This window comes from Equus quagga, chromosome 10 (assembly GCF_021613505.1).
Source record: "Equus quagga isolate Etosha38 chromosome 10, UCLA_HA_Equagga_1.0, whole genome shotgun sequence".
Lineage (NCBI taxonomy): Eukaryota > Metazoa > Chordata > Mammalia > Perissodactyla > Equidae > Equus > Equus quagga.
The window spans coordinates 67,169,740-67,195,196 of record NC_060276.1 but is presented as its reverse complement, the minus strand read 5'-3'; positions in this window follow the sequence as shown (position 1 = coordinate 67,195,196).

Below are 25,457 nucleotides of genomic sequence, written 5' to 3'. Positions count from 1 at the left end.
TTTCTCCAAAGATGACATACAAGTGGCCAACAGGTATATGAAAAGATGATACAGATCATTAATTAATAGAGAAACACAAATCAAAACCACAATGAAATATTGTCTCACACCTGTCAGGATGGCTATTGTTATAAACCAAAAGATAAGTTTTAGAGAGGATGTGGGAAAATTGTAAGTCATCTACACTGTTGTTGAGAATGTAGATGTTGCAGCAACTATGAAAAACAGTATGAAAGTTCCTCAAAAAACTAAAAATAGAATTTTAATGTGATCTAGCAATCCCACTTTTGGTTATATATCCAAAAGAATTGAAATCAGAATGTTGAAACAATATCTGGACTCCCATGTCAATGACAGCATTATTCACAATAGCTAATATATGGAAACAACCTAAATCTCTATTGACAGATTAAAGTACTAAGAAAATATGGTATATACATATTAAAATATTACTCAGTCTTAAAAAAAGAAAATCCTGCTGTTTACAACAACATGGAAAACCATGGAGAATATGATACTAATTTAAATAGGTCAGTCACAGGAAGACAAATACTGCACGATTCCACTTATAAGTGATATCTAATATAATGAAACTCACAGAAGCAGGGAATACAATAGTGCTTGCCAGGGGTTGGGGCATGGGGAAAATGAGGAGTTGTTGCTCAGTGGGTATAAGGTTAATTATGCTAGAGATGTGCTGTACAAAATTGTGCCCATAGATAATAATATATTATGGTGTACCTCAAAATTTGTTTAAAAAATAGATCTCATGTTAAGTGTTCTTACCACCAAACAAACAAACAAAAAGACTCACACAGTGACAAAAGGAATCTTTGAAGGGTACTGTATATGTGTATTACCTTGATTGTGGTGTTGGTATTATGGTATTTTCATATGCCCAACTCATCAAATTGTTCACATTAAATATGTATGGTTCTTAGTATATCAATTATTCCTCAAAAATTTATTAAAATAGAAAATAAAAAAGAAGTAAAGGAAGATATGCTTATAATGTCACATCAAATAGACAATATCAATAGAGAGAAATTATGAACAAGAATGAGATGAAATTTTATAGTTGAATAGTACAAAAACTGAAATAAAAAATTTGCTGGAGGGGTCAACAGTATATTTAAATTGGCAAAATAAAGTATTAGCAAACCTAAACATAGATTGATAGAGATCATCCAATCAAATAACAGTGAAAAAGAAAAAAAAATATGAAGAGAGCCTCAGAAAAATGTGGAACACCATTAAGTGCACCAAAATAAATTAATAGGAGTAGCAGAAGAGGAGAGACAGAAAAGATAGGAAAGAATATATAAAGAAATAATGGCTGGAAACTCCCCAAATTTATTAAAAATCAGTAATCTATGTACCTAGGAGCTCAATGAACTACAAGTATATATACGTGAAGAACTCCACAAACAAATACATCACAGTAAAACATAGTAAGTCAGAGACAAGGAGAAAATCTCATAAACAGCAAGAAACAATGACACATTACTGACAAGGAAAACCCCCAAAAGATTAACAACTGATTTATCAGTACAAACAATGAAGGCCTGAAGGCAGTGGTATGACATAGTAAAGTCCTCAGGGGAAAAAAAAAAACCTGTCAATAAAAACTTCTATATCCCCAAAACTATTTTTTAAAACGAAGGTGAAACAAATTCAAAGAGAAACAAAAACAAAGAAAATTGTGTTTTTTGCAGACCTACCTTACAAGAAATTCTAAAGGAAGTTCTTCAGATTAAAAGATGGTAATTCAAATCCATAAAAGAGAGCACTGATAAAGGCCATTATGTAATTATGTAATTACTAAAAAAATGAATATAGGTGTGCATATCTCCTTTTGAATTGCATTTTCATGTTCTTTGGATAAATACCCAGAAGTGAAATAGCTGGATCACATGGAAGTTCTATATTTAATTTTTTGAGAAATGTCCATACTGTTTTCCATAGTGGCTGCACCAATTTACATTCCCACCAGCAGTGTATGAAGGTTTTTTTTCTCCACATCCTCTCCAACACTTGCTATTTTTTGTCTTTTTAGTAATAGCCATTCTCATAGGTGTGAGGTGGTATCTCATTGTAGTTTTGATTTGCATTTCCTTAACAATTAGTGATGTTGAACATCTTTTCATGTATCTGTTGGCCATCTGTATATCTTCTTTGGAAAAAATGTCTGTTCATAATCTATATTACTTTACTCATGTGTGGAAGATAAACAAACAAACAAACACATAGATACAGATAATAAATTGGTGGTTACCAGAGGGGAATGGGGCAGGGGGAGGGAAAAGGGATAAAGGGGCACATTTGTATGGTAACCGATGGCAACTAGACTCTGGTGGTGAACATGATGCATTCTATACAGAAGCAGAAATATAATGATGTACACCTGAAATTAATGTAATGTTATAAACCAATGTAACCTCAATATAACAAATAAATTAATTAAAAGAAATAAGTAAATAGTAATGAAATAAAAAGTAAAACTAAAACACGAGTACAAAATATAGTACTTGTTTTCTACTCTCTTTTAACTAATTTAAATTGTAGTTGCGTAAAACGCTATGCATATGTATTGTTGGATCTGTAAAATATAAATATGTAATGTATTTGTCAAAAATAGAACAGAGGAGGTGGGTAGGATCAAAGCTTTATTTGGCTAAGAAAATGACTGCAGATGGTAAAAAAGGAATAAATGGTAAACTAGAAGGTTAACATAAAAACTACAAATATATGTGTATTTTCTTCTTTTGACTTCTTAAAAATATATGTTTATATAAAGTAATGAGTTAAAAAATGTAATGTTGGTTTTAGAAAATTAATAAATGTAATATGTATATCAAAAACTATAAAAAGAGAGGATAGAACTATAACAGTAAAATTTCTGTAAATAGTAAATTAATGATAAAGGTTTTATATACAAAATGTCACCGGAATTAAGTTAGTGTAAATCTGAAGCTTATTCTAATAATTTAAATTATATATGACAATCTCTAGACCAATCACTAAGGAAATAATTCAAAATTATATAATAAAAATTTAAAAATTAAATCCTTTATAAATATATGTAGTGAAAATTATTTTTAATTAAATTCTTCATTAAAATATACTCAGCTAATGCAAAAGAAAGTAGAAAATGGGTAATAGAGGAACAAAAGTCATGAGAGACAAAGAGGACAAAATGTAAAATTGCAGAAGTCAATAAAAGTATATCTACAATAATGATAAAGATGAATAAATTAAACAATACAATCAAAAGGTAGAGACTGTCAGATTAGATTAAAAAAGGATCCAATTATACATTGTCTGGAAAAGACACCCTTTGGATACAAAGATACAAATATATCAAAAGTAAAAGGATGGAAACAGATGCATCATGTAAACAACAAGAGTGACTACAAATATCAGAAAAAATAGACTTAAAAATACATTACTAGAGAAAAAGAGGAGCACTTTATAGTAATAAAAAGGTCCATTTGTCAGAAAAATTTAATAATTGTAAACACATATGCACCAATAAAAGAGCACCAAAATATATGTAACAAAAACTGACAGAAATGAAGAAAGAAATAAGCAACTGAAAAATAGTAGTACTTAAATTCCTCTCTTAATAATAGATACAATTTTTGTTTGTATAGTATGTAAATTATATATCAATGCTGTTAAAAATTAAAGGGGAAATAAACATATTCCTAGTTATTAAAAAAACTTAAGTAATTTGCAGCTAGAAGCCTTGTCCAGTAATAAAACTACTTTCTTTCAGGCTGAAATAAAAGGATACAATACAGTACCTGAAATATGGATGAGGAAATAGAGAACACTGGTAAAGTTAATCATACCAGCAAATTTCCAAGATCTTATGATATATTATTGTTTCTAACACTTTTTTATATATCTTCTTTAAAACACAAGTGCAACAATGATAATTACAAAATTTTGTTGACTGGTTTATTAAGTATGCAAATGTACTTTGATTTAAATAATTACACAAAGGAGGAAGGAGGTAATAGTGCTATTTTGGAAAAATAATTTTGTATACAGTTGGAATCAAGTTGGTGTTAATTGCAATGAAATGGTTTGAAGTTAAGATGGTAGTTGTAATGAACAGGAAAATCACCAAGAAAATAATTTTAAAATATAATAAAAAGAAATTGGTACATTCACAAATATCTATTTTATACAAAAAAAGCAGCATGGGACAAAAAGAGTACCAAAAATACATATAAAGGGAAGTGACATCATCAAGACGATTCTCAACTTTGGACACTCTCACAATAGGATAAACTAGCAATTATCCATAGAAAAGACACAGCTGTGAAAGTTGCAGAACCTGGGAGCGAGGCTGAAGTATCCCCCTGGGCCAAAGAGACTGAGAAGGGACTGCATTAGAAAGTAAGAGAAGGAGTTTCACCACGTTGCCCCTCCCCCACGCCAGCACAGAACTGCACTGAGAGTACCGCTTCAGCCTATGGTTTCTCAAGCGGGAAAAGAACCCGAGGTAGACATCCAGCTCAGCCATCATTGCAGGATGATTTCAGGGAGGATCACTCAAGCTTTGCCTCACAAGTATCACTGGGAGAATCTGCGGGGCTTGGGCACTGGGGATCAGGGAGAGAGACAGAGAAGGTGGTTTGGATATATACCAACCAGTGCTCAGATCTTGGTGGACCACATTCCTGCTTGCAGTGACACCTAAGGAGAGATCTCAGCTAGTTGCTCTGCCCATCTGCAGAGCCAAAACAATGGTCTCTTCTGACCAGGGAGTTCAGTTGACAGTTCTGCTTGATTTGGGTCCCAAGTCAATGGGACATAATGGCCATGGAGCATCTTCTACTGCTGTTCCCCAGCAGGGAAGAAAATCTGCATCCCTACCCAACTGCTGAGAAGTCTCCAGTCCTATCTGACCATCAAGCCTGGCCTGAGAAGCCAGCAAGTCAGAGCTACAACGCACAGCCCACTCAGGCAGGGAGCCAAGTCAGCAGCACTGACTAACTGTTGAGTAAACTTTCTGTCCATGCATAACCAGGGAGCCAGAACAGTGACCCTGGGAAGCTTCAGAGCCCAGCATCCAGTACAGCCCAGCCACAGAGCCCGCCTATAGTCCCACAAAACATCAGAGCATAGCCTTTGACCTTGTGCAATTGCTGAACAGTTTGCTGCCTCACACAAGCTGAAAGTCTAGCCAGTGACTCTCCTCAATTATTCAGCATAGCCTGTGGCCCCATTTGACCAGGAAGGATGGACAGTATCCCCACGTAATCACAGAGAAAATTCTCCAGGCCCACCCAACTGTGAGATACAGCTGAAAGCCCTGCCTGAACGAAGAGCCTGGCCAGTTACTTTGCCAGACAGAAAAACACATCCAGGAACCTGTCTAATCATGAATCCCAGGCTACAGCCCTGCTAACTCAGGGCACAGCCTATGGGCCCACGAGATTGCATAGCAGAACACAGCCTGATGCCCCTGTCTAAACAAGAAGCTCTGCCTATGGCCTTGATTAAACACAAAGTCCAACCAATGGCACCATCTGGTTGGGAGATTACAACCTGAAGCCCCATCTGATCAGGAGATACTGGAGAGCCTAGCCCACATCTAGCTCTGTTCAGTCACAGAGTTGAAGAGTGTCACCACCCTGACAGGAATCATAGCCTTCAAACTCACCTGGCCAGAGGTAATTGGAAAGCCCAGCTAGTGGATCCACCTGAGAAGAAAGCATAGTCAGCAGCCCTGTCCAGAGAGCCCACACAGTGGCATGTCCCTGACCTCAGAGCATGGGCAACCTCCTTGCCCTACTAAGACCCTGATAGAAAGTCCCACTGTCCACCGACACTTCCAGATTATCCATCCAGCAGCCTAAGCTGAGTTGACAGGTGGAGGTATTTCTCTGTCAAAGAAAATCTGTAAAGTCTTGAAAAGGAGACCACTTGCTCATATGAGCAGATACCAATGCAAGAATACAATGATCATGAAGAATCAGGTAAACATGAAACCATCAAATGAAACTAACTAACCCTAAAGAAATGGAGATCTAATGTGCTATCTAAAAAGAACTTAGAATAATCCTCTTAAAGAAGTTCAGTGAACTAGAAAAACACACAGACAACTAAACAGAATTAGGAAAAAATGCTTGAATAAAATGAGAAACTCAACAAAGAAATAGAAACCACAAAAAAACCTCAGAAATACTAGAGCTGAGGAATACAATGACTGAAATAAAGAACTGAATAGAGAGCTTCAACAGTAGACTCAACCAAACAGAAGAAAGAATTAGTAAACTCAAACATAAGTCATTTGAAATTAAACAGACAGAGAAACAAAAAGATTAAAGAAGAAAAAGAGTAAAGAAAGCCTATGGAACTTGTAGGACACAATCAAAAGAAACAAAATCTGCATTATGGGAATTACAGAAGGAGAAGAGAAAGAAAAAGGGACAGAAAGTATATTTAAACCAATAATGGCTGAAAATGTTACAAACCTGGGCAGAGAAATGGATATCCAGATCCGTGAGGTGCAAAGGACCCCAAAGAGGTTGAACCAGAATAGGGCTACATCAAGACACATTATAATAAATTGTCAGAAGGCAAACACAAAGAAAGAATTTTGAAAGAAGCAAGAGTAAAGAGTCAAGTACATACAAGGAAACCCCCATAAGGCTATGGGCAGATTTCTCAGCAGAAACTTTTCATGGCAGGAGAGAGTGGGATGATAAATTCAAAATATTGAAATAAAAAAAAAACCTGTCGACCAAGAATATTATACCAGGCAAACAAAGCTGTCCTTCAGAAATGGAGAGATAAAAACTTAAAAAAAAAAAACACAAAAGCTGAGCGTGGTTTTCACTACTAGATCTGGCTTACAAGAAATGCTACAAGCAGATTTTCAAGCAGAAATGAAATAATGCTAGTTAACATTTTGAAAGCATATAGATATGCAAAGTCACCAGTAAAAGTAAATATGTAACCAAAGTTATATACTATAATATTGTAATGGTAGTACGTAAATCCCTTACAACTCTAGTTTAAAAGTTAATAAAATTATTAAAAATGATTATAATAACTTCTTACTGGATATGCGATATTTAAATATATATCAATTGTAATATCAGTAATCTAGAATGTGAGGGAAGGGAAGTAAAAGTATAAAGTTTCTGTATGCTATCAAAGTTGTTATTATCAGCTTAAAATAGGATGTTATAACTAGAAGATATTATATGTAAGCCTCATGATAACAACAAAGGAAATATCTGTATTAGATACACAAAAGATTATGATAAAGGAGTCAAAGCATGCTACCACATAAGGTCATTAAATCACAAAGGAAGACAGCAAGAGAGTAAGCAAAAAACAAAAGATCTACAAAACAGGCAAAAATCAATTAACAAGGGGCTGGCCCAGCAATGTAGTTGTTAAGTTCATATGTTCCACTTCAGCGGCCCAGGGTGTGTGGGTTCAGATCCTAGGTGTAGACCTACACACAGCTCATCAAACCATGCTGTGGTGGCATCCCACATACAAAATAGAGGAAGATTGGTACAGATGTTAGCTCAGTGACAATCTACCTCAAGCAAAAAGAGGAAGATGTACAATGGATGTTAGCTCAGGGTCAGTCTTCCCCACAAAAAAAAATCAATTAACAAAATCAGATTAGCAGGTCATTATCTATCAGTAATTACTTTAAAGGTAAATGGATTAAATTCTCCATTCAAAAGACATAGAATGGCTAAATGGATTAAAAAACAAGATCCAACAATAAGTTTCCTACAAGATACTCACTTTAGCTTTAAGGAGACACAAAGACAGAGAGTAAAGGGATGGAAAAAAACATTTTTAGTAAATCCTAACCCAAAAGAAAGCATGGGTAGATATATCAGACCAAAGAGACTTTAATCTAAAAACAATCACAAGGGACAAGATAAGGTTATTATATAATGACAAAGATATCTATTAGTCCATAAGATATAACAATTGTAAATATTTATACATGTAACATCAGAGCACCTAAATATATACAGCAAATACTAACAACTATAATGAGAAATAAACAAAAATTCAATAATAGTTGGGTACTTTAATACTCCACTCTCAGCAATGGATAGAAAATCAAAACAGACAATAAATAAGGAAAAAGAAGATTTGAACAACACCATACATCCAATGGACCTAATAAATATATACAGAACATTCCATCCAACAGCAATAGAATCCACATTCTTCTCAAGCGCATACAGAACATTTTGTAGGATAAATCATACATTAGGCCAAAAAAATCGAGTCTCAGCAAATTAAACAACACACTCCTGCACACTCAATGGATCAAAAAAAATCAAAAAAGATATTCATAAATATCTTGGGACAATTGAAAATGGACATACAGCATGCTTGGGATGCAGCACATGCAGTTCTAAGAGGAAAATTTACAGGTATAAATGCATCCATTAAGACAAAAAAAAGGGGGCTGGCCCTGTGGTGGAGTGGTTAAGTTCGTGGTTAAGTTCGTGCGCTCTGCTGCAGGCAGCCCAGTGTTTCATTGGTTCAAATCCTTGGCGCGGACATGGCACCACTCATCAAGCCACAATGAGGCAGCATCCCACATGCCAAACTAGAAGGACCCACAACTAAGAATATACAACTATGTACCGGAGGGGCTTTGGGGAGAAAAAGGAAAAAATAAAATCTTTAAAAAAAAGACAAAAAAAAAAAGATTTCAATAAAACAACCTAATTTGACATCTCAAGGAACTAGAAACAGAAGAACAAACTAAGCCCAAAGTTAGTAGAAAGAAGGAAATAATTAAGATCTGAGTAGAAATAAATCAAACAGAAAATAGGAAAAGAGTACAGATTAACAAATCTAAGAGTTGGTTCTGTGAAAAGCTAAACAAAATTGACAAACCTTTAGTTAGACTAACTATGAAAAAATAGAAAAGACTCAAATAAATAAATTATAAATGAGAAAGGAGACATTGCAAGTAATACCACAGAAACACAAAGAATCTTAAGAGACTACTATGAAATATTATATGCAAAGAAATTGGACAACCTAGAAGAGATGGATAAATTCATAGAAACTTACAACCTACCAAGAATAAATCATGAAGAAATAGAAAATCTGAAAAGATCAAGAACAAATAAGGAGATCAAATTAGTAATCAAAAACTTGCCAACAAATAAAATCCAAGGACCAAATGGCTTCACTGATGAATTCTACCAAACAATTTTAAAAAACAATGAAAGTCTTTCTCAAACTTCCAAAAAGCTGAAGTAGAGAGAACACTCCCAAATTTGTTATACTAGGCCAGCTTTACACTGATACCAAAGCCAGATAAGGGCAGTACAAGATAAGAAAACTGCATGCCAATAGCTCTGATGAATATAGATTCAAAAATTCGCAACAAAATACTAGCAAACCAAATTCAACAGCATACTAAAAGGATCATACAGTATGATCAAGTGAAATTCATCCATGGGATGCAAGGATAATTCAGCACACAAAAATCAATAAATCTGATATGTCACATTCATAGAATAAAAGATAAAAATGATATAATCATCTCAGATGCAGAAAAAGTATTTGACAAAATTCAGCTTCCACTTATGATAAAAACTTTCAACAAATGAGTCATAGAAGGAGCATAACTCAACATAATATAGGCCATACATAACAATCTTACAGTTAACATCCTACTCAGCTGTGAAGGATTGAAAGCTTTTTCTCTAGGACGAGGAACAACACAAGGGCGCCCACTCTTATTGCTTCTATTCAACACAGTACTGGAAGTCCCACCAGAGCAATCAGGCAAGAAAAAGAAAGGAAAGGCATCCAAAACAGAAAGGAAGATGTAAAATTGCATCTGTTTGCAGATGATATGCTCATACATGTATAGAAAAACCCTAAAGACTCCACCAAATTACAGTTACGACTAGTAAACAAATTCAGTAATGTTGTAGGATGTAAAATTAATACACAAAAATCAGTCACATTTGAATACAGTAACAACAAACTGTCCAGAAACACAACAGAGAAAATAATCTCATTTGCAATAGTATTAAAAAATAATTTAGGAAGAAATATAACAAAGGAGGTGAAAGATCTATACACTGAAGACTATGAGGAATTGAAAGAAATTGAGAAAGACACAAATAAATGGAAAGATAGCTTGTGTTCATGGACCATAAGAATTAATATTGTTAAAATGTCCGTACTACCCAAAGTGACCTACAGAGTCAATGAAATTCCTATCAAGATTCCAATGGCGTTTTTCACAGAAATAGAAAAAAAAATCTTAAAATTCTTATGGACCCATAAAAGGCTCCAAATAGCTAAGCAATCTTGGGAAAGAAAAACAAAGCTGGAGGCATCACATTTCCTGATTTGAAACTATGTTACAAAGCTATAGTATTCAAAACAGTATGATATTGGCTTAAGAACAGACATAAACCAATGGAACAGAATGGAAATACTAGAAATAAACCCATACAGTCACATAATATTTGGCAAGGGAGCCAGAAATACTCAATTGGGAAAATATAGTCTCTCCAATAAATGCTGTCGGTAAAACTGGATAGTCACATGTAAAACAATGAAACTGGACCTCTATGTTACAGCATTTACAAGAATTGAATAGAAATCAATTAAGTAATCAAATTAAGACCCGAACCCATAAAACTAGAAAAAAACATAAAGAAAAGGCTCCTTGACATTGATCTTGACAATAATTTTTTGGATATGACACTGAAAGCACAGGTAACAAAATCTAAAATAAATAAATGGGACTACATCAAACTAAAAATCTTCTGAACAACAACAAAAATCAACAAAATGAAAAGGCAATGTACAGAACTGGAGATAATATTTGCAAAACAATATATCTGATAAGGGATTGATGTCCAAAAATAAAAGTCATACAACTTAATGGCAAAAAATTCCCACAATTAATTTTTTTAAATGGCAAAGGACCTGAATAATTTTCCAAAGCAGATAGACAAACGGCCAAGAGGTACATGAAAAAGTGTCAACATCACTAATCATCAGGGAAATTCAAGTCAAAACCACAATGAGATATCACTTCACATCTGTTAGAATGGCTATCAAAAAGACAAGAGATAAGTGCAGAGAGGAAGTGGAGAAAAGGGAACCCTTGTGAAGCATTGGTGGGAATCTAAAATTGATACAGTTATTATGGAAAACAGCATGGAATTTCCTTAAAAAATTAAAAATAGGACTACCATATGAAACAGAAATTCCACTTCTGGCTATATGTCCAAGGAAAATGAAATCACTATATGGAAAAGATATCTTTACTCCAATGTTCATTGCAGTTTTATTTACAATAACCAAAACATGAAAACAACAATGTCCATTATCTATGGATGAACATATAAAGAAGATGTGATGTGTGTGTGTGTGTTACATATACATAATGGAATATTATTCAGCCATAAAACAGAAAGAAATCCTACTATTTGCAACAACAGAAACATGAATGAAATGTGAGGGCATCATGCCAAGCAAAATAAATCAGAGAAAGACAAATGCTGTATAATCTCGTTTACATGTGGAATCAAAGAACCCAAATTCACAGAAATGGACAGTAGATTGGTGGTTGCCATGGGCAGGCAGTTGGGGGAAATGGGTGAAGATGGTCAAAATGTACACACTTCCAGTTATAAGATGATTAAGCTCTGGGGATATAATGTACAGCATGGTGATTATAGTTAACGCTGTAATGTACACTTGAAAGTCACGAAGCATATAGATCTTAAAAGTTCTACAAAATAAAATAACATGTCAGGTGGTGGATGTGTTAACTAACCATATTGTGATAATCATTTCACCATACATAGGTATATCAAATTATCTTGTTGTACACTTTAAACTTATACAATGGTACCTGTCAATTGCATCTCAAAAAAGCTGGGAAAAAGACATATAAAAACTAATAGTAGAGTGACATAACCGAGGATGGTAGAATATGGATCACACAATCTTTCCCTCCACTGATGTAACCATTAAGCTTGCAAAAACTGCCATAACCATCTTGTTCTGAGCTCTGGAATCTAATAAAAAATGTACAAGAACCACGGGATTGCTTAATGATGAAAGATGCTGATTAATTTTGGTGAGAGAGTGATATGGCACTTTTGATTACCTACCCATTATCTTCATTCTCCAGCTCAGCCATAGGAATGGTAGCCAATGTTCCTGATGTGGCTGCTGGTGCCAGAGGTGGTAATACTGACTGTTTTCAAAGAATTGTTGTGCATTTTAACCAGTTTGGTGGTTTCCTGAGGGTTACACTCTGGGGCTTGCCTTTGTTTTATCCCTTTCAGAAATTTCTCAGGCCTAGAGTAGCCTCCTTGATGGCACATGTAAAAAGCACTTACGTCCCACATCCACCTGTGGCAAGAGACAGTAGGTAAAGCAAACATTAGATATCCCAGAAATCTTGGGAGGGACAAGGTTGGAGAAAAGATACATGGGAGTAACAGGGTTTTAAAGAGCTTCTGCACATACCAGAGAATCCAGATTGCCGTGTGCCTGTCCAAGGCTGGGAATACGCTCAGAAAACACCTGAGAGAATGCTAGGGTTGCACTGCTGACAGATATTTGGACTCTCGTAGTGTTAGCGACTAAAATTTAGCTTTTTTGATTGTAATGTAAGTGCATGACATTAAGCTTTTGATTGCCAAGTCATCCATTTCAAAGACATCCATCTGGAATAAACACGTTGACACCTACACAACTAGATTAAGAGCCGGGCCACCCCATCAATGAAGTTTCCCTTTTAGAAAGCCCTGGGTGATCTAGATAACTGACTGCTTGCTTTTCCTTTCCTATGTTTTAATTCCTGCTCTTATGTTTTAAATTCACCAATAAAGATTAAACCCAAGAAAACCTATGCACCCCACCCTCAACCCCAATAAAAGCAGAACCCAGGTCTCCTCTCTCTCTCTCTCTCTCCCTCCCTCCCCAACACCTGACTATGTGGCCCAGGGTGTGCTGTGTATGCTCCAGCACTTGTGAATAATAAACCTTTTTTCTTTTTTCAAAGTTCCCTGATGCTTGTTGCTGAGCTGCATTGTGCAGTCATAATAACTACAAGGGCCAGTCCAACCACAACAGTGGCTCTGGTCCAGAAATGTCTTTGGGCGTTCGCTACAAGTAGTAAGGGCCCAGGTAAGTTCCCCCAGGCATTTGTAGCTGACAGCATGACTACCAAGAGACTAAAATCAACACAAGGCAACTCTGCATAAGTGTGAAGGGAAGATGAAGGCAGAGCTGGAAGTGGATTGGCTAAGTGTTTAAGAATTGCCTGTTCAGGGTTAAGCTATAAAGATCAGGAGAACATATTATTGTGGTAAGAACACTTAACATGAGCTCTACCCTGTAAATAAATTTTTAAGTGCACAATACGTTAATGTTTACCACAGACACAATGGTGTACAGTAGGTCTCTAGAAATTATTCACTTTGAATAACTAAAACTTTATGCCCAATGAACAGCAACTCCTCATTTTCCTCTCCTCACAGCACCTGGAAATCACTATTCTATTTTCTGTTTCTATGAGTTTGACTATTTTAGATATTTCATGTAAGTGGAATCATGCAGTATGTGTCATTCTGTGATTGGCTTATTCCAATTAGCATAATGTCCTACGGGTTCAGTAATGATGTTGCATATGGTAGAATTTCCTTCTTTGTGAAGGTTGAATAATAATCTGCTGTATGTCTATGCCACATTTTGTTTATATATTCATACATTGATGGACAATTAGGCTGTTTCCATATCTTAGCTGTTGTGAATAATACTGCAGTGAAGATGACAGTGCAATTATCTCTTCAAGATCTTCATTTCAATTCTCTGGGGTATACGCGTAGAAGTGGGATTGCTGGATTATATTGTAATTCTATTTTTAACTTTTTGAGGAATCTCTATACTGTTTTCCATACCTGCTGCATCATTTTACACTCCCACCCACAGTGTACAAGGGATCCAATTCTCCACATCTTCACCAACACTTGTTTTCTTTTGTTATTTTGATAATAGTCATCTGACAGGTGTTAGGTGACATATCATTGTGGTTTTTATATTTTTCCTTGATTGTTAGTGAAGTTGAACATCTGTTCATATACCTAATGGCCATTTGTATATCTTCTTTGGAAAATGTCTATTCAGGTCCTTTGTCTATTTTTAAATTTTTTTTTGTTTTTTGGTTTTTATGGCTGTTGAGTTGTATGGGTTCCTGATATTTTTTATTATTAACCACTTACTAGACATATGATTTGAAAATATTTCCTCTCTCATTCCATATGTTGCCTTTTCAATTTGTTGATTGTTTCCTTTCCTCTGCAGATGCTTTTTAGTTTGATGGAGTCCCACAAATTGACTGTTAATTTAATTTCTTGTGCTTTGGGCATCATATTCCAAAAATTAATTACCAAGACCAATGTCAAGAAGCATTTTCCCTACATTTTCCTATGGGAGTTTTATGGTTTCAGGTCTTACATTTAAGTCTTTAATCCATTTTGAATTGATTTTTGTGTGTGGTGTATGATGAGTTCAATTTCATTCTTTTGCATGTTTATATCCAGTTTTCGCAACACCATTTACTGAAGACACGATCCTTCCTCATTGTTTATTCTTGGCGTCTCCATAGAAAATTTGTTGACCATATATGCATAGTTTTATTTCTGAGGTGTCTATTTTGTTTCAATGATTTATGTATATGTTTTCATGCTATTACTATACTGTTTTGATTACTAAAGTTTTCTAATATAATATAAAATCAGAAAGTGTGATGTCTCCAGCTTTGTTCTTCTTTCTCAAGATTGCTTTGGCTATTTGGAGCCTTTTTTGGTTCAACGTTAATTTTAGGATTACTTTTTCTACCACTGTGAAAAATGCCACTGGAATTTTGATAGAGATTATATTGAATCTGTATGTCACTTTGCATAGTATGGACATTTTAACAATATTAATTCTTCTAATCCATGAACATGAGATATCTTTCTATTTATTTGTCTTCTTTAATTTCTTTCATCAATTTTTTATACTTTTCAGTATACAGATCTTCCATCTCCTTGGTTAACTTTATTCCTAAGTATTTTATTTATTTATTTTCATGCTCTTATAAATGGGATTATTTCTTTAATTTCTTTTGCAGATAGTTCTTTGTTAGTCTATAGAGACATGATTGATTTTCGTACGTAGATTTTGTATCCTGTAGCTTAAGTGAATTTTTTAATTAACTCTAAATTCTTTAGGTGACCTCCTTAAGGCTTTCTTTCTTTTACTGAAGTAAAATTGGTTTATAAAATTATATACATTTTGGGTGTACCTCATTATATTTTGACTTCGGTTTAGACTACATAGTGTTCACCACCAAAAGTCTAGTTGCCATCTGGCACCATAGCAAATGTCCTCGTTTATCCCTTTTGCCCTCTCCCCCTGGTATCCACCACTCTGTTCTTTGTATCTATGTGTTTGTTTGTTTGTCTGTTTGTTTGTTTATCTTCTACATATGAATGAGATCATGCAGCATTTGTCTTTCTCTATTTCACTTAATATAATACCATCAAAGTCCATTCAAGTTGTCACAAATGGCAAGATTTCATCTCTTTTTGTGGCTGAGTAGTATTCCATTGTGTGTGCATGTGTGTATATATATATACCACATCTTCTTTATTCATTCATCTGTTGATGAGCAGTTAGGTTGTTTCCAAGAATTGGCTACTGTGAATAATGCTGCAATGAAGATAGGGATGCATATATCTTTTTGAATGAGTTTTTTCATGTTTTTTGGGTGAATACCCAGAGGTGTAAGAGCTGGATCATATGGTAGTTCCATTTTTAATATTTTGAGGAAATGCCATACTGTTTTATATAGTTCCTGCACCAATTTACATTTCCACTAGCAGTGTACGAGGGTTCCCTTTTCTGCATGTCCTCTCCAACACTTGCTGTTTCTTGTCTTTTTAATAATGGCCATCCTGACGGGCATGAGGTGATATCTCATTGAGATTTTGATTTGCATTTCCTTAATATGTAATGATGTTGAAATCTCTTCATATGCCTATTGTCCATCTGTTTATCTTCTTTGTAAAAACATCTGTTCAGATCTTCTGCACACTTTTTAATTGGGTTGCTTGTTTTATTGTTATTGAGTTATATGAGTTCTTTATATATTTTGGATATTAACCTCTTATCAGATATATGATTTGCAAATATTTTCTCCCAGTTGGTAGATTGTCTTTTCATTTTGTTGATGGTTTGCTTTGTCATGCAGAAGCTTCGTAGTATGATATAGTCCTGTTTATTTATTTTTTCTTTTGTTCCCTTGCCTGAGGAGATACATGAAAAAGGATACTGTTAAGACTACTGTTAAGACTGATGTCAAAGAGCATACTGCCTGTTTTCTTCTAGGAGTTTTATGGCTTCATGTGTCTTACATTCAAGTCTTTAATCCATTTTGAGTTAATTTTTATATATGGTGTAAGATAATAGTCTACTTTTATTCTTTTCTATATGGCTGTCCAGTTTTCCAAACACTATTTATTGAAGAGACTTTCCTTTCTCCAGTGTATGTTCTTGGGCCTGTGTTGAAAATTAGCTGTTTATAAATGTGCGGATTTATTTATAGACTCTCAATTCTGTTCCATTGATCTGTGTGTCTATTTTTCTTCCAGTACCATGCTACTTTGATTACTATAGCTTTGTAATATATTTTAAAATCAGGGACTGTGATACCTCCAGCTTTGTTCTTTATTTCCCTCATGATTGCTTTTGCTATTTGGGGTCTTTTGTTGTTCCATATAAATTTCAAGACTCTTTGTTCTATTTCCGTAAAAATTGTCATTGAGATTCTGATTGGGATTGCATCAAATCTATAGATTGCTTTAGATAATGTGGACACTTTAACTATGTTAATTCTTCCAATCCATGAGCAGAAAATATCTTTCCAATTCTATATGTCTTCTTCAGTTTTTTCCAACGTCTTACAGGTTCAGTGCATAGGTCTTTCACCTCTGGTTAAATTTATTCCTAGGTACTTTATTCTTTTTGTTGTGACTATAGATTTGGTTGTAGTTTTGATTTCTCTTTCTGCTTGTTGGTTGTTAGTGTATAGAAACACAACTAATTTTTGTATGTTGATTTTATACTCTGCAGCCTTACTGTATTTATTAATTATTTCTAATAGTTTTTTGGTGGATTCTTTAGGGTTTTCTATGTATAAAATCATGTCATCCACAAATAGTGACAGTTTTACTTCTTCCTTTCCAATTTGGATACCTTTTATTTCTTTTCTTGCCTAATTGCCCTGGCTAGTACTTCCAATACAATATTGAATAACAGTGGTAAGAGCAGGCATTCTTGTCTTGTTCCTTTTCTTAGAGGGAGAGCTTTCAGTTTTTCACTATTGAGTATGGTGTTAGCAGTGGGTTTTTTGTATACAGCCTTTATTATGCTGAGGTATTTTCCTTCTATATCCATTTTACTGACAGTTTTTATCATAAATGCATGCTGAATCTTGTCAAATGCTTTCTCTGCATCTATTGAGATGATCACGTGATTTTTATTCTTCATTTTATTAATGTGGTGTATCATGTTGATTGATTTGTGAATGCTGAGACTTCCTTGCTTCTCTGGAATAAATTCCACTTCATCATGGTGTATGATCCTTTTAACGTATTGTTGTATTTGGTTTGCTAATATTTTGTTGAGGATTTTTGTATCTATGTTCATCAAACATGTTGGCCTGTAATTTTCCTTTTTTGTGTCATCTTTGTCTAGTTTTGGCATCAGGGTAATGTTGGCCTTATAAAATGAGTTGGGATGTGTCCCTTCATTTTCAATGTTTTGGAAGACTTTCAGAAGGCTAGGTATTAAAACTTGAAATGTTTGGTTGAATTCACCAGAAAAGCTATCTGTTCTTGGACTTTTGGTTTTGGGGAGGTTTTATGAGTTACTATTTTAATCTTTTTACTAGTATTTGGTTTATTCAGATTCTGTATTTCTTCTTGATTCAGTTTTGGGAGGTTGTATGATTCAAAGAATTTATCCATTTCTTCTAGGTTACCCAATTTGTTGGCATTTAACTTTTCATATATTGTCTTGTAATCCTTCGTATTTCTGTAGTTTCCATTGTAATTTCTCCTTTTTAATTTCTGATTTTACTCGTTTGAGCCTTCTTTATTTTTCTTAGTGGGTATAGCAAAGAGTTGGTCAATTTCATTTACCATGGTTTATTTGTTGAATTTGGTTTCAAAGAATTAGCTCTTAGTTTCATTGATCTTTTCTATTGTTTTCTATTTTTAGAGACTAAAACTTCTCTATTTCATTTCCTTCTGTTCTGATTTTTATTATTTACTTCCTTATACTGATTTTGGGCTTCATTTGTTATTATTTTTTCTATCTTTTTAGGTGTAGTGTTAGAATACTTATTTGAGGTTTTTTCTTGTTTCTTGAGGTAGGCCTCTATTGCTGCATAATTTCATCTCAGTACTGCTTTTGCTGCATCCCACAGATTTTGGTAGGCTGTGTTGTTATTTTCGTTTGTCTTCAGGTGTTTTTTGACTTCTCCATTGATATCTTCATTAGTCCAATAGTTGTTCCACAGCACATTGCTTAGTCTCCACATATTTGTGACCTTCCCAGCTTTCTTCCTGTAGTTGATTTCTAGTTTCACACCATTGTGATTGCAGGGATGCATGAAATCATTTAAATCTTCTTAAATTTATTGAGACTTGCTTTGTTTCCCAATATATGGTCCACTTTTGAGAATGTGTATTCTGATACTTTTGGATGAAATGTTCTATGTCTACTAAGTCCATCTCTTCTAGTGTTTCATTTAAGTCCAATGTTTCCTTGTTGACTTTCTATAAATAGCTGTCATGAAGAAACTCAATGAGCTATAAGAAAACTCAGAAAGACAATTCCGTGAGCTCAGTAATAAAATTAATGAACAGGATGGATGACCTATCCATTGATGTAAGTGGAGTATTAAAGGCTCCTAATATTACTGTGTTGCTGTCAATTTCTCCTTCTAGGTCTGTTAATAGTTGCTCAATATATTTTGGCGCTCCAATGTTAGGTGCATATGTATTAATAAATGTTATGTCTTCTTGATGGATTGTCCCCTTTATCATTATATAATATTCATCTTTGCCTCTTGTTATCTTTTTTGGCTTGAAGGCTTTTTTGTCTGATATAACTGTAGCTGCACCCACTTTATTTTGGTTGCCATTTTCTTGGAGTATCATGTTCCATCCCTTCGCTTTGATCCTGTTTGTCTTTAGAGCTGAGATGAGTCTCCTGGAGGCAGTATATTGTTGGGTCTTATTTTTTAATCCATCTGGCCACTCTGTGTCTTTTGATTGGTGAATTCAATCCATTTACATTAGGGTGATTACTTATATCAAGACTTAATACTGCCATTTTATCTTTTGTTTTCTAGTTGCTCTATATTTCCATTGTTTCTTTTTCCTTGTGTTTCTGCTTACCATTTCAGTGTGATGGTTTTCTGTGATGTGTTTCTCAGTTTCTTCTTTTTTTTATGTTTTGTGACTCTGCTCTGAATTTTTGTTGTATTGTTACCATGAGGTTTGTATAAAAGATCTCACAGATGAGATAGTCCTTTTTCTGCTGATACTTCCTTATCTTCATTTGCCTATGCAGGTTCTGTCCTTTTCCTCTTCCCCTTCTATGTTTTTGTTGTCACAAATTATCCTTTTCTGTATTGAGCTTGTTACCAAATTGTAGTGGTTATAGATATTTTTAATGCTTTCTTTCCCTTTAATCTTTATGTTAAAATTAAGTGTTTACTAACTTATTATGATCTAGAGTTGTAATTTTCTGATTCTGTCTATTTATCACCTTGCTCAAAGATTTGTATATCTTTGCCTTTTCATTTCAGGTAGGACAGCTCTTTTCAAGATTTCTTGTAAGGCAGGTCTAGTGGCAATGAACTCCCTCAGCTTTTGTTTGTCTGGGAAAGCCTTATTTCTCCTTCATATCTGAAAGATAACTTAGCTGGATAGAATATTCTTTGCTGACAGTTTTTATCTTTCCATATTTTAATATATCATTCCACTCTCCTGGCCGATAAATTTTCTACTGAGAAATCTGCTGATAGCCTAATGGGGGTCCTTTATAGGTTATTATTTTTCTCTCTAACTACCCTTAATGTTCTTTGTCATTGATTTTTGACAGTTTTAATATAATGTGCTTTGGAGAAGGTCCTTTTGCGTTGAGATAATTAGGTGTTCTGTTAACTTCATGTACTTGTATGTACAGTTCATTCTCCAGTTTGGGGAAGTTTTCAGATATTATTCCTTTAAATAAGCTCTCTGCTCCCTTCTTCTTCTCTTCCTTTTCTGGGATACCCATTATCCTTTATGTTGCTTTTCCTAATTGAGTCAGCTATTTCTCATAGAATTTCTTCATTTTTAAAAAATATTAGTTCTCTTGCCTCTTTCACCTGAATCGTTTCTAGATTTCTATCTTTGAGTTGGCTAATTCTGTTTCCTATGTGGTTCTCTATTTCCAATGCTTTGTCCTTTATTCTGCATCTCATTTATCACATTCTTCAGCTCCAGAATTTCTTTTTGGTTCTCTTTTAGAGTTTTAATCTCTTTGGTGAAGTACTCCTTCTGTTCATTAATTTTATTACTGAGCTCATGGAATTGTCTTTCTGAGTTTTCTTATAGCTCATTGAGTTTCTTCATGACAACTATTTTGAATTCTCTATTAGTCATATTGCAATCTTCTACAACTTAAAGTTTGGTTTCTGAATTGTCATTTTCTTTATGTGATATCATGTTTTCATAGTTTTTCATGGTGCTTGATGAATTGTTCCTCTGCCAGTGCATTTGTAGTAGCAAACACCTTTCTTATTTAGGTAAGGCTTCGTTTACTTTGATTTTGAGCTGCTTCTGTCGTACTTGAGAGCCTGCACTTCCCAGCCTCCATTTCCTCTTCCTAAAGGATTATCAGTGCCCATGTTGTGCTGCTTGTGACTCTGAGGTTGCTGGTGCCTTGCTGCTTATAGTGACACTCTGTTTGCAGGTGTTGCCACTGGGGTTTCTGAGCTGGAAAGCACCTCTGCTGCTTCCAGGGTTGCCTGGGTCATGGGTTCCCTAACTGCAGTAGTGGGAGTGAAAGGAGGGTGGGAGTTGGGGTCATAGTCACCTTCACCACATCCAGATGTGTTGGGTCTGCAGGTGCCTCTGATGCGGGGGACAGAGTTGCAGATGTTGCTACAGCAGGGACCCTGGGGTCATGGACTCTGCCATTGCTGTTATAGGGCTCTCTTGGGTGCTGCTGCCATGTGTGCCACCTTTGCTGCTCTTCGCAGGTTTTCTAGGGGCACTGGGTGTGCAGGTGTCACCATACTGCTGGGTGGGCTGGGGTCACAGGCACCAGCACCACAGGAGGGTTACCTGGGTTGCAGGTGCCACTGTGGTTCCTGGAGCCTCTAGTCCCAAGCAACAGTGCAGTTTCTGGATCCTCAGGTTACAGGCACTGCTGCTGAAGCTGGGGTTATCAGCATCTTGGATGCAGCCCCCTTCTGGAAGGGGCAGCGTCAGAGGCATCACTACCAGGGGTTGGGGAGGGAGCTTGATTGTGAGCATCACCATGGTTCCTGGTGCCTCTGGTTTGGGGCACCACTGCCATTGCTAGGGGAGGGTCAGGGGCTGAGTCATGAGTGCTGCCACAGTTACTGGAGCCTCTGGTCTCAGGCACTGGTACAATTCCTGGAACCTCCGGTCATAGGCACTGCCACCACTGCCAGGGGTATGGGGGTCTTGGATGCAGTCCCTGCTGCTGGGAGGGCTGGGTTTGGAGGTGCTGCCACCAGGGGAGGGAGAAGGGGCTGGATCATAGGCACTGTCACGGTTCTTGGAACCTCTGGTCACAGGTGCCCTGGCAGTTCCTGAAGCCTCTGGGAGTATGGGTTGCCTCACTTCCTGGGGCCTCCATTTGTTACCACAGTTCCTGGAGCTTCTGGTTGCAGGTGCCACCACAGTTCCTGGAGACTCCTGTCTCAGAAGCTACTGCCGCTGTTCCCTTAGTTCCACCACTTCCATGAGGTCCAGTCCATCCACCTTCAGATATATAGATTTATGGATCTCTCAGGGATTTTGATGTGCTATGCAGAGAATCCTTCATTGGTCAATGGATGTGCTACTGGTTGTAACATAGAGGGGAGAGACAAAGGGAGCAATTCACTCCACCATGATGCTGATGTCACTCCTTGCTTACTGTTTTCTATATAGGCATACCTCAGAGATATTGTGGGTTTGGTCTCAGACCACCACAATAAAATAAATATCGCAATAAAGTGTCACACAATTTTTTTGTTTTCCCAGTGCATATAAGAGTTATGTTTACATTATACTGTAGTCTATTAAGTGCAATAGTATTATGTCTAAAGAAACAATTTACATACCTTAACTAAAAAACATTTTATTGGGGCCAGCCCCTTGGCCTATTGGTTAAGTTCAGTGCACTCCATTTCAGCAGCCTGGGTTTGGTTCCCAGGCATGGACCTATACCTCTCATTGGTGGCCATGCTGTGGCAGTGACTCACATACAAAAAATAGAGAAAGATTGGCAAAGAGTTAGCTCGGGGGGAGGGAGAGTCTTTCTCAGCAAAAAAAAAAAAAATACTTTATTGATAAAAAATGCTAAGCATCATCTTTGCCTTCAGTGAGTCATAATCTTTTTGCTAGAAGAGGGTCTTGTAAAAAATGCAATATCTGCAAAGCACAATAAAGCAAAGTGCAATAAAACCTTGTGTGCCTGTGTGTAAGATCATCTCATCTGCAAACAGAGAGAATTTTGTTTCTTCCTTTCTGATTTGGGTGACTTATACTTCTTTTTCTCGCCTAATGCCTCTGTCCTGCACTTCCAGTAGTATATTGACTAGAATTGCTGAGAGTAAGCATCTTTGTATTGTTTCTGATCTTAGTAGAAAAGCTTTTAACTTTTCACCATTGAATATTATGTTAGCAGTGGACTTGTAATATAACGACACATATTAGGTTCAGATGCATTCTCTACATATCTAATTGGTTGAGAGTTTTTAATCATGAAAGGATGTTGAATTTTGTCAAAGAGATGCTTTCTCTGCATCTATTGAAACGATCATATGATTTTTATCTTTCATTCTATTAATGCGATGCATTACATTGATTTGTATACATTGAACCATCCTTGCATCCCAGGGATGTATCTCACTTGATGATGTATGATGATTTTAATGTATTATGAAATTCATTTTTTTATTATTTTGTTAAGAATTTTTAAATCTATTTTAATTATGGTTATTGACCTATAATTTTTTATAGTGTCCTCATCTGGCTTTGGTATCAGGGTAATACTGTCCTTGTAAAATGTGTTTGGAAATGTTTCCTCTTCTTCAATCTTTTGGAAGAATTTGAGAGGGATTGGTGTTAATTTTTCTTTAAATGTTTCATAGAATTCACCAATGAAGGTGTCTTCTCCTGGACTTTTCTTTATTGGGAGATTTGTGATTACTGATCCAGTTTCTATTCTCAACATTGGTCTGTTTACACTTTCTATCTCTCCATGATTCAGTCTTGGTAGGTTGTATGTTTCTAGGAATTTATCCATTTCTTCTTTGTTGTCCAATTTGTTGGCATATGATTGGTCATAGTATTCTCTTATGATTCATTGTATTTCTGTGTTACCTGTTGTAATTTTCACTGGTCATTTTAAGGCTTCTCTCTTTTTTCTTAGTCTAGCTAAGGTTTGTCAATTTTATTTTTCTTTTCAAAAGAAAGCTTTTAGTTTCATTTATCTTTTCTATTATTTTTGTCTCTATTTCATGTTTCTGCTCTGATCTTGATTTCCTTTTTCTGCCATTTTTGGGCCTAGTGTTTTCTTCTTTTTCTCATATCTTGTGGTGTAAAGTTAGGTTGTTTATTTGAGATTGTTTTTTATTAATGTAGGCATATGTTACTATAAAATTCCCTTTGAAAACTGCTTTCCTTGCATGTATTAAGTTTGGGGTTTGTATTTTTGTTTTCATTTATCTCAAGGTATTCTTTGATTTCCTTCTTAATTTTTTTGACCCAATGGTTTTTTTATGAGTTTGTTGTTTCCATGCACAAATTAATTTCCTGTTCCCCTCCTTTATTGATTTCTTATTTTGTGCCATTACGGTTAGAAAAGATACTTTATATTATTTCAATCTTCTTCAATTTGTCAAAACTTGTTTTGTGACCTAACATATCATGGAAAATGTTCTCTGTGTGCTTGAGGAGAATGTGTGTTCTGCTGCTTTTGAGTGGAATGTCTTGTATATGTCTGGTAAGTTCATTTTGTCTAAAGTGTAGCTCACATCCAATATTTCCTTATTGATTTTCTCTCTGGCTGACCTATTTGTTGTTAAAAATGAAGTATTGATGTCCTCTACTATTATTTTATTGCTGTCTATTTCTCTTCAGATCTGCTAATATGTTCTTTATGTATTCATGTGCTCCAATGTTGGGTGTATATATATATTTTAAAGATTTTATTTTTTTCCTTTTTCTCCCCAAAGCCTCCTGCTACATAGTTGTATATTCTTAGTTGTGCGTCCTTCTAGTTTTGGCATATGGGATGCCGCCTCAGCATGGCCTGATGAGCAGTGCCATGTCCGCGTCCAGGATCCGAACTGGCGACACCCCAGGCTGCCGCAGCGGAGCACGTGAACTTAACCACTCAGCCACGGGGCTGGCCCCCTACATATTTTTTCTATAATTGACCCCTTTGTATTTATAAAATGACCTTCTCTGTCTTTTGTGATAGTTTTGACTTAGTCTATTTTGTCTGATGTAAGTTTAGTTACCCTTGCTCTTTTTTACTTACAATTTGCATAGACTATCCTTTTTTATCCCTTCACTTTCAGCCTGTATGTGTCCTTAAAGCTAATGTGAGTCTCTTGTAGGCAGCATATAATTTGGCCCTGGTTTATATCTATTCAGTTACTATATGTCTTTTGATTGGGGAAATTAATCTATTTACATTTAAAGTAATTATTGATGAGTAAGCACTATGGCATGCCATTTTAATTGTTTCCTGGCTGTTTTGTAGTGCTTTTGTTCCTTTCTTCAACTCTTTCTGTTTTCCTTTGTGATTTGTTGATTTTCCATAGTGGTGTGCTTTGATTCCTTACTCGTTATCTTTTGTGTATCTTCTATAGATTTTTGCTTTGTGATTACTGTGAAAATTACATAAAACATCTTAAAGTTATAACTGTCAATTTTAAGCTGACAACAACTTAACTTCAATCACGTACAAAACTCTAATGTTTACTTCTCCCATCCTTTTTGTTTTGGATGCCACAATTCACATATTTTTATGTTGTGCATCTATTATATCTATAGTTATTTTAATTCTTCTTTTCTTTTTACCTTTATATTAAGTTTAAAGTGATT